This window comes from Callorhinus ursinus, unplaced genomic scaffold (assembly GCF_003265705.2).
Source record: "Callorhinus ursinus isolate GAN/ISIS: 27379988/994484 unplaced genomic scaffold, GSC_fseal_2.0 scaffold43, whole genome shotgun sequence".
NCBI lineage: Eukaryota > Metazoa > Chordata > Mammalia > Carnivora > Otariidae > Callorhinus > Callorhinus ursinus.
The window spans coordinates 11,218,566-11,227,253 of record NW_027397105.1 but is presented as its reverse complement, the minus strand read 5'-3'; the positions used below and the strand labels follow the sequence as shown (position 1 = coordinate 11,227,253).

General features: G+C 50.3%; 1 protein-coding gene across 6 annotated transcripts in view; it reads left to right on the top strand.

Moving 5' to 3' along the window:
- The first annotated feature begins 6,167 nt into the window (after nt 1-6,167).
- The window catches only part of EPN2 (epsin 2), an 81,653-nt gene continuing 79,132 nt past the window's right edge, over nt 6,168-8,688 (top strand). For 2 of the 6 annotated variants that reach the window (XM_025864308.2, XM_073881796.1), the window contains exon 1: nt 6,169-6,330. The gene's annotated coding sequence lies outside the window, so the exon portion shown is untranslated. Of the gene's footprint in view, nt 6,331-8,688 lie in introns of all 6 variants that reach the window. The other 4 variants (XM_025864311.2, XM_073881797.1, XM_073881795.1 and 1 more) reach the window with 3 other exon arrangements.

The window sequence follows — 8,688 nt, the reverse complement described above, 5'->3', positions numbered from 1 at the left end:
TAGAGGAAAAAGCCTGAAGATTAATAGTCAATAAGGAACAGAAATGTTGTGTCATAAGATCAGAAACTATATTTAAATGGATTCTATGTTTTTATTGTTGCACATAATGCTCTAGGGAGGAAAACTGATGAAGGCCATTGAAACTTGTTTATGAAATGTGATGAGGACTTTGGAAAAAAGGCATTGTGTAATCCCAAGCAGAATGATCAGTCTACTGATCGATTTAGTAAATAGTAGAAGTATAAAAACACGGAATTGTGAAAAATTTAAATGTAAACTGGAAATGAGATTGATGACCATTATTGTCGGGAATCTGGGTACCGAGCGATGAAAACCCTAGTCAACCAGCTGAAAGAGGAAATGGAGTTTATTAGAGTGGTGGGCATTGCTACATACCTCCCCAGCATCTGTTCCTCTCCCATAAGTCCCCCCCCAACCCAGCTCCAGGGGTGAATTCCTCACCTCACGTTCCCCACAGCGGGCTTGGGGATGAGCAGGCAATCCAAGTTCTTCTGATTACAGCAAGCCTTGAGTATTGGTTTGCTGGTTGGGAGAAAGAGATTGTTTGCTTCTGGGTGGTGTGACTACAGATGAGAGACATGGATCGGCTACAGCCAATTTAGAGCCAGTCAAGACACCACCCAAGGAAAATAATGACATGCCTAGGGGCCATATGCCATATGTGAAAGAAATGGAGCCAGAACCTTGATCATACTGCACCTGAAGCTCTGGCTCTGGAGATTTTAGTTAAATGAGCTAATTGATTTCAATTATTATTTAAGCCACTTTGAATTTGGTTTTCTATCAAAATAGCTCCAACTGATGCATTGGCTTGTGTGCTAAAAAGTCCAGAGTAAAAGCTTCAGGTATGGCTGGTTCAAGGTGCTCAAATAATGTCAGTAGAAATCTATCTTTTCTCTCATCTCTGTGTTACTTTCATTCTCAGGCTGAAATCTCCTAGTGTGGAGCCGCTCCAGCCTTACATCCCACTAGCTCAGCAACCTAATGGGAAGAGAAGCTTCCTGTCTCTCAGTGGTTCCTCCAAAAATCCTGGGCTTGAGTCTTATTGGCCTGTTTTGAGTCATGTGCCCATTTCTAACCCAATCACTATGGCCAAGGAGGGATGATCTGATTGGCTCAGCCTTTGTTATACACCCACCTCTGGAGCTGGATAGTAGGGCCAGTCTCTCCCCTCAGCCTATTCAAATTCCTCTCAAGAGGTTAGCTTTGGAATCAGGAGAGCCTTCTAGTAGTGTTGCCTTTTAGCATTGTGATCATGGACAAATTGAATCTCATCCATAAAATGGGGATAAAGATGGTCTCAAACTCAAGGTTGTTATTAAGAGGAAGTGAGATGATCTATACAAAACATTTGCATAGTGCTCACTGCTTTGTTGTTATTATTATTGCTGTTTCCTAACTCCAGTATCTCCACTTCCAGGAAGTCTGCCCTGATTACTCCCTCCCCAGGAGCTAAAGGAAATTTTCTCCCTGTGAGCTCTCACAGCCCTTTCTCTTGTGATTTTCTATGTGGTGTTTCAGTTTCTGCTCCTGTTCATGATTCCTCTCTGCCCTTTTAGACTTCCAGCCCCTAGAGGGGCAGTAACTTCATCTCCATATTTTAATAAGAACTACTGCTAACACCCATCTAGAGCTGGTTAAAAAACAAAATTCAACCGAGGAAATTTTGAAGATCTAATGGACTTTATTAAATGATTCATGAATTGAGCAGCACCCCATCTAGAAAGTAGAGGGATGCTCCAGAGGAGGTGTACAAAACAGAAGGTTTTCCTAAGAAGGAGGGTGGGGCAAGAAAGTTACAAACAAAAGAAAGGATTGCTTCAGGCGAGACCACCTTTCCTTAGGGGGAAAGACTGGGGGGTCTTACTATGCAGATTACTCCATCTTCCTTTGGGGGGGCGGGGTGGAGGGACCATGTGACAGATGACCTCATTGGTGCAACTCAGAAAATTCCCGATTGATAGGTTAAGACTTACATTTCTGGGGTACCTGGCTGGCTCAGTCGGGGTTGAGTTTGAGCCCCACACGGGGCACAAAGATTACTTTAAATCATATATATATGATTTATATATTCATAGATATATATGAATAAGACTTACATTTCTGGAGGATGACACTACAGTTAGGTTTGATATTAACCCCTGGCTTGGTGACTTGGCCTTGCCCAAATAAATGCCATCTGGAGTCTGGGTTTTTCTTTTTGACAGGCTTTTTACAGTTTCCAAAGCATTTCCTCCTCTGCTTTTTCATTCTGAACCAAAGTGCAATCCCATTAGGTGGGAAGGATGATTCCCACTTCACAGATCAGGAAACTGAGGCCTCGGGGGAACAGTGACATGGCCAAGCTCAAGCAGCAAATCAGTGCGTAAGAAGTTAGGTGTTTCTGGATTCCCAAGGCAGGGCTCTTTCTGCTGGCCAAAGGGTTTTGAATCACCTTCAGTGAAGATCCCTGGGACCTCCTTCTGCACCTTTACTAGTGATTCTGTTACAGGATTTCTTTTCCTTTAGTGCCCGTGTTCTTGGTCATGCCACTTCAAAGAATGAAGAGGTAGTCCAGATGAAAGCAAAGTTTATTGATCCATAGTTACTGAGCAAAAGTACAAATCTCCCAAAGAGGGAGGGGACCTGAGAGGGTTGCCACCAAAGTTTTGGGCTTGTTGATGGCCTGTTTTAATCTGATTAACCCTCCCTGCTCCTGTCGTCCAATCAGGTTTTTGTCATCTACCTATCACAGGGGAAAGGGTGGAGGGTTCCTTCCAGGGTGGTGTAAAATCCTTTCAAAGGTGGTTTCCTCTTAGGGTGGGCAGGACAGGGAAGGGCTCTTGTCGTGCCTGCCTTTTTCCTCCCCGCCCCCAACTATCCTGCATTAATTATTTTCACTCAACATGCCCTCCTTCCCTAACCCAAGATATCCCTTGGCCTGCACGGCCATCTCGATGAGACCATCTTGATGCTTCCTGAAACACTGCTCTGACCAGCCCCAGTCACTGCCCCACTATGCATCTGGAACCAACCTTCAAATCCTAGTGAAAGAGGGCTTTACATCCATTTTGACCTCAAATGTTCCAATTGATTAAGTTCTTTCCGGTTTACCTCTTCCCTCTGGTAAAAGACCCAGTGGGGAAATCATCTGGTGCTGGGAACCGAACTAACTACCCAGTTAAGCAATCAGCAACTGCCCTGAGCCAGCAGGACCCCACCCGCAGGCGATCCACTCCAAGACAATGAGGCAGGCGATCCACTCCAAGACAATGATGGACGGATCTTTACTGCCCACCTGCGGGGACTTAAAGACCTTTGTCCCACATTTTCCCGCGTAAACCTGGAAGTATTTTCAGCACTTTGGAGACAGTCTTTGAGAAGCTAGTCAACCTTCTTCTGGGTTTGGCCTCACTGACGTCAATTCCTTTCTTGTTTTACCCCTCCACTTGTCTCTCTGCCTTTGGATTTTGTCCACAGCGGGACCCCCGGAGACAGGTGCTTGTGCACCCCTGCGCCCCGGCTACACCGGGGAGGGCAGATGGAGGTGTCTGCTCCAGCCCTGTGCTTCCACGCTCTGGACCAGAACCTGGGTTTGGATCCCAGCACGGCTGTCGGCTGCCTCCGTTTCCTCATCTGTAAAAGAGGAATAAGACTGCTGACCTTAAGGGCTCATTGTGAGGGTGAATTCAGAGAGGTTCCATGAAAGGTGGTAAGATGTTTCACAGCTCCACGCAGCGCAGAAGGAGAAGGGACTTGGAGGAATGCAGGAATGTCCCCTCTGACCTTGCACTTGGGTGGTGGTCTTTTGGCGTCAGGGGGCCCTCCTCCACTCCCCAGACTGGCTCAATCTCCTGCTCTCCAGTTTCCTACCTGAGCTGTACTTAAGTTCATCATCTCTCTCTCTCTCTCTCTCTTTTAATCAATTTATTTATGTATGTATGTATGTATGTATGTATGTAATCTCTACACCCAACGTGGGGCTCGAACTCACAACCCCGAGATCAAGCGTTGCATTGCTCCTCTAACTGAGCCAGCCAGGCACCCCCTCATTGTCTCTTTATCTGTATCCAGGTCTCTTTCCAAAGTTTGCATTTTATCTCTGTGGCTACGCAGACTTGCTAGCTGGGTGGGGAAGGCAATGGGCTCTATACGCAGAAAAACTGGCCTCCATGACCAAGCCCTGGCATCTCTCCAAACCTCAAATTCTCATCTGTAAGATGTGGACAATAAGACTGCTCACCTTGTGGGGCCGTGGTGAGGTTTAGGCCAGTCACTGTTCGGTGTGGTAGCATCTAGCCCCGTGTGGCTATTTAAATTCATTAACTAAAGTTAAGTAAGGTCTTAAAAATTCAGCTCCTTGGGTCACACTAGCCACATCGCAAGGGCTCACATGTGGATGGTACAGCTAGAGAATATTTCTATCATTGCAGGAAGAACTATTGGGCAGCACTACCTAGGTAAAGCACTCGAGCCTGCACCGGGCACCCATGGTGCGTGGGCATAACTCATCTGAAGTTGCAAACTCTGAGGACAGGGGTCATGATTTCATGCAAAGTTCTCCTCTTCTAGAAGGCCCAGCAAAGAGTGAGTTGCAGTTTACAGGGAATGTTAGACCGGTTGAGAGCCTTCTCCAGGAGAGGGGCCAGCCAAGTTCAAAACAGGGAGCTCAGGTTCCTGCCATAAGGCTAAGTCACTCTCCTGGTGGAGAAGGGACATTGAGCAGTGGGAGGGGGTTGCAAACCATGGGGAGGAGTTTCTAGCATCTGGAACTACCAGCTCTGGACTTTATAGAGGAAAAATGGCCGGGTGGCTTTACAAATGTGTTAGTCTCTCTCTCCTCCCCTCCCTCTCCTTCCCTTCCCTCTCCTTTCTTTCCTCCCCTTCCCTCTGTTTCTCTCTCTCTTCTCCCCTTTCCTTTCGCTCTTATATTTGTCCCTGAGAAGGGAAGTCTAGATCCCAGCTTGCAAGAACAGAAGGAAGATCTTCATCCACCAGGCTTCTTCTTCATAGGGAGGAGGAATATAAGGCTCAGAGAAGTGCAATGACTTGTCTAAGGTCTCTTAGTAAGTGAGGGCAGAATGGGACTCATAGACACATCTTCCCTGAAACCAGAGCTTGGCAGAGTGTTGATGTCACCTGGGCCTCCTTGGAACACAGGCAACAGAGATGGCTGTCCGCCAACCCAGCGAGCCCTGAACCATACCCCAGACTCTGCTATGAGGGGTTTCTGCTGACCCGACCCTGTCTGGAGTAGGTTAGTCAGCTATGAGGTCCCAGGAACCTCTCCAAGGTCTACCTCTTGTCCAGCTTTGTCTTCGACTCCTTTTGAGCCTTGCACAGAGCCTGGCACATAGCAGGTGCCTCTTGGGCACTGGATGAACCAGGCGGAAGGGGCAGTTGCTGTTGCTCTTGTGAGTTTCAGGCTGTGTGAAGTGGTGAGTCTGTAAATTCCTCATGTGAGGATGACGGGTGAGCCAAGGGCTCCACATTTTTAGTGTAAGGATCCCTCTGGCAATCTAGCAAAGCCGATGCATCCCTTCTCAGAATAATTTTTGAGTGTGTTTTATTGAAGTATTAACACACATACGGAAAAGTGCCTCCATCTAAAGTGTACATCAGTGAATTTTTACAAAGTGAACACACTTGTGACAATGGCACTCAGCTCAAGAAACCGAAGGTGACCAGCGCCCCAGTAGCCGCTGGCCCCTTCCAGGCTCTACTTCCTGAGAGAAGCCCCTTTTGGAATAATGTTTTCAAGTGCATACTGCAAGGTTAAGAACGGGGTTTCAGCGCTGATGGAGGGCTCCGTGCGCGTGCCTGAGGGTGGCGAGATGCGCGTAGAGTATGGGGTGGGTTTTTTTGGGGGGGATCTGAGTGAAGGCTGCCGAGTGCGTGGGTTCGGGTATGAATTTGCCAGGGTTTGCGGGTGGTTGGGGGGTCGTCGAGATGCGTGTGTGTGGAGTTTGGGGGGATGCTTGAGGGATTCCGGAGTAGGTCGTGGGGCGCCGCTGGGGTGCGGAGCGCTGTGTTTGGGGTCGAGGGTATGTGGGGGGAGGTCGCGGGGGCGGGGCCTCGACGCGGGGGCGGGGCCTTGGCGGGGTGGAGGGGCGGGGCCGGCGGGCGCGCGCACGCAGCCGGCGCGCCCCCTCCCGGCCGCCATGTTGGCTGGTGTGTGGGTGTCAAACGGAGCTAGACGCTGTGGCTGCGGCGGCGGCGGCGGCGGCGGCGGCGGCGGCGGCGACGGCTCCGCAGGCTCCGGTCGCTCCCGCCTCCCCAGCGCTACCCGCGGCCGCAGCCGCGCACCCGGACAGGCTCGGAGGAGCGGAGGTGAGCCGGGGCCCACGAGCATCGGGGGGCGGGAGCGGGATCCCGGGGCGCGGACCCTCCCCTCCCCAGGGCGCGGACGCCCTCACGGCGCCGCTCCCCTCCAGCCAGCCCCCCAGAGCATGCACCCCAGCTGCCCCAGCTGGGTCCCCACCTCAGGTGGGACCCCTTTCTTTCCAACCAAGCCCCGCCCCACGGGTTGGAGCATGGCCCCCTCCCCATCTTGATCCCTCTTTCTGCTGCAAGGACCCCCCCATTTCCCTATCGGGGAGCTCTTCCTTTTACATCCTCGGAGTCAGGGGCTCGTCTTACTCCCACCCCAGATCCAGGAGCCCCCTCCAGGCCCTCATCCTTTACCTTTCAGCTGGGAACAACCCCGCCCCACCTCCCAGAGCACTTTCCTCCCCTCCTCGGGCCAGGCGCCCCTTTCCTCCGGAGCCGAGCCCGATCTCCCTCCCGCCCCCGTGCACTGCCGAGCCCCTGTTTCCTCCAGGAATCGGGGGAGGGGTCCTCTCTGTCCAGGATCCCGTCCCGTGCCCCCTCTCCTTCGTGCTGGAGCGGGGCCCTTTTCCCTCCCCAGGGACCAGGTTCTCCCTCCCCACCCCCGACCCCCACAGCACAGCGGGGACGGGGGCGGCAGAGCCTGGCTCCAGATGCCTTTTGTTCCGCGTGGGATGGCAGAGACCCCGCCCGGCGGTCCCGTTCGGCTAATCCGGGTGGGTGAATGGGTGCGTGGGGGCCGGCCTCTTCAAGGAGACCCTTCCTCTCCCTGCCGGTGGGGCGGCTCCCCCGGAGCAGAGCGCGTTGGGAGAGGCTGGCCCTTCCTCGAGGAGTCCGTGCCAACAGGTTTTTGTTTGCGACCTGAAGTTGGCCCAGTGGCTTTGCGGGGGGGGGGGGGGGGGGGGGGGGGGGGGGGGGCGGTTGTCCCCCCCAAAAGCCCCAGCAGGGGCCTGTGAAAGTCCCTTCCACCGTCCAGGGGCACGGCCTGGGGTCCCTTCACTGTTTTGTCCTGGGGACGCATCTGAACTCTGTGCTTTTAAGAGAGGATGGGGTTTGACCGTATTGGGGTTCATATGGGGGAAACTGAGGTTCCAGAGATGCAGTGATTTGCCCAAGGTCATGCAGTGATCCTCTGTCACTGACAGAACTAGAAGCTTGGTCTCTGGGGTGCTCCACACATTTTAGAATTTTTTTTTAGAGAGATCTTCAGGATAACACCCCCTCCCCCCTTTTATTTTTAACATTCACACAAGATAATGGGCAGGAAAAGATGTGAAGTGTTGAGTTCTTCCTTCCTACCTCAGAAAAATGCCCTGTGAAAGAAAAGGTTGGAACAGGAGGTGAAAATGATTGAAAAAGGTGAATTTTAATTACTCCCCCTCCTCCCAATTACGTAAGATAATGAAGATTTGGCAGAAAACATGTACATCTTGTAGCTCTAGATACCAGTTGATAGGTGCTGGCAAAATCATATACTGAATCCTGCACAGCAGTGATTGAGTTTGCACTGATAATTAAGTTTTTTCATCTGTATTTAAATGAACATCAGAGGGGACTTAACAGTTTTTTTTCCCTGACTCGTTCTTGTTCCATTGATTGTATTTGAGATCAGTGATGGTGTTGGAAGCCACCAAGATCTGCTCTTTACTCTGTATTTTTATTTTTATATTTTTAAAGCTTACTAGTTTCTTTAGTTTAAATATGGGCTTGGTCTTGTTACCACTGGGCTTTTCTTCTGTAAGCGTTGAAGGAGATAGATACTGTCTAGTAAAGAGTTGGGTAAAGTGCAAATTATGGTAAGACACGATACAGGATTGTATCCCACAGGGCCCTGGACCAGGAGCAAGTTTGGATGGTCCTGTGGGATGTACTGATCTCTCCTGGTTTACACAAGCTTTCTACCTCCTTGAACCTTGAGTTTGACAGATGGGAAGTTCGGTGGAGAACTCGCTCGCAGCAAGGTGTGTTGTGTCAAACACGGTGGCCAGTGTGTGCGGAAATGTAACTTGCAAGTGATGAGACCTATGTTTGCAGCCTTGAAAATGACCCATCCCTTGTAAAAAAGCCCTTGTAGAAATATAATTGATGCCTGTTAATGTAACTGTCTTCCATGGTAACGTGCGGATTTCCTAAGAGTTGGGATTCTGGTAAGAGCCCTGCAAAAGTAGTTTATTAGTTTAAAAGGGTTTTTAGGACTTGTTTTAATGGCTTGGCTCTTCCAGAACTTAAAGAGTGGGCTTTTTTTTTTTTCCTTAAAGATTTCATTCGGAAGAGGGTAACTTCCAGTTCTTTGTGGACTAAAGTGCCAAGAAATTTTCATGCATGGAATCGTCCCTTTCATACTCTTGGGAAGCGCATTAA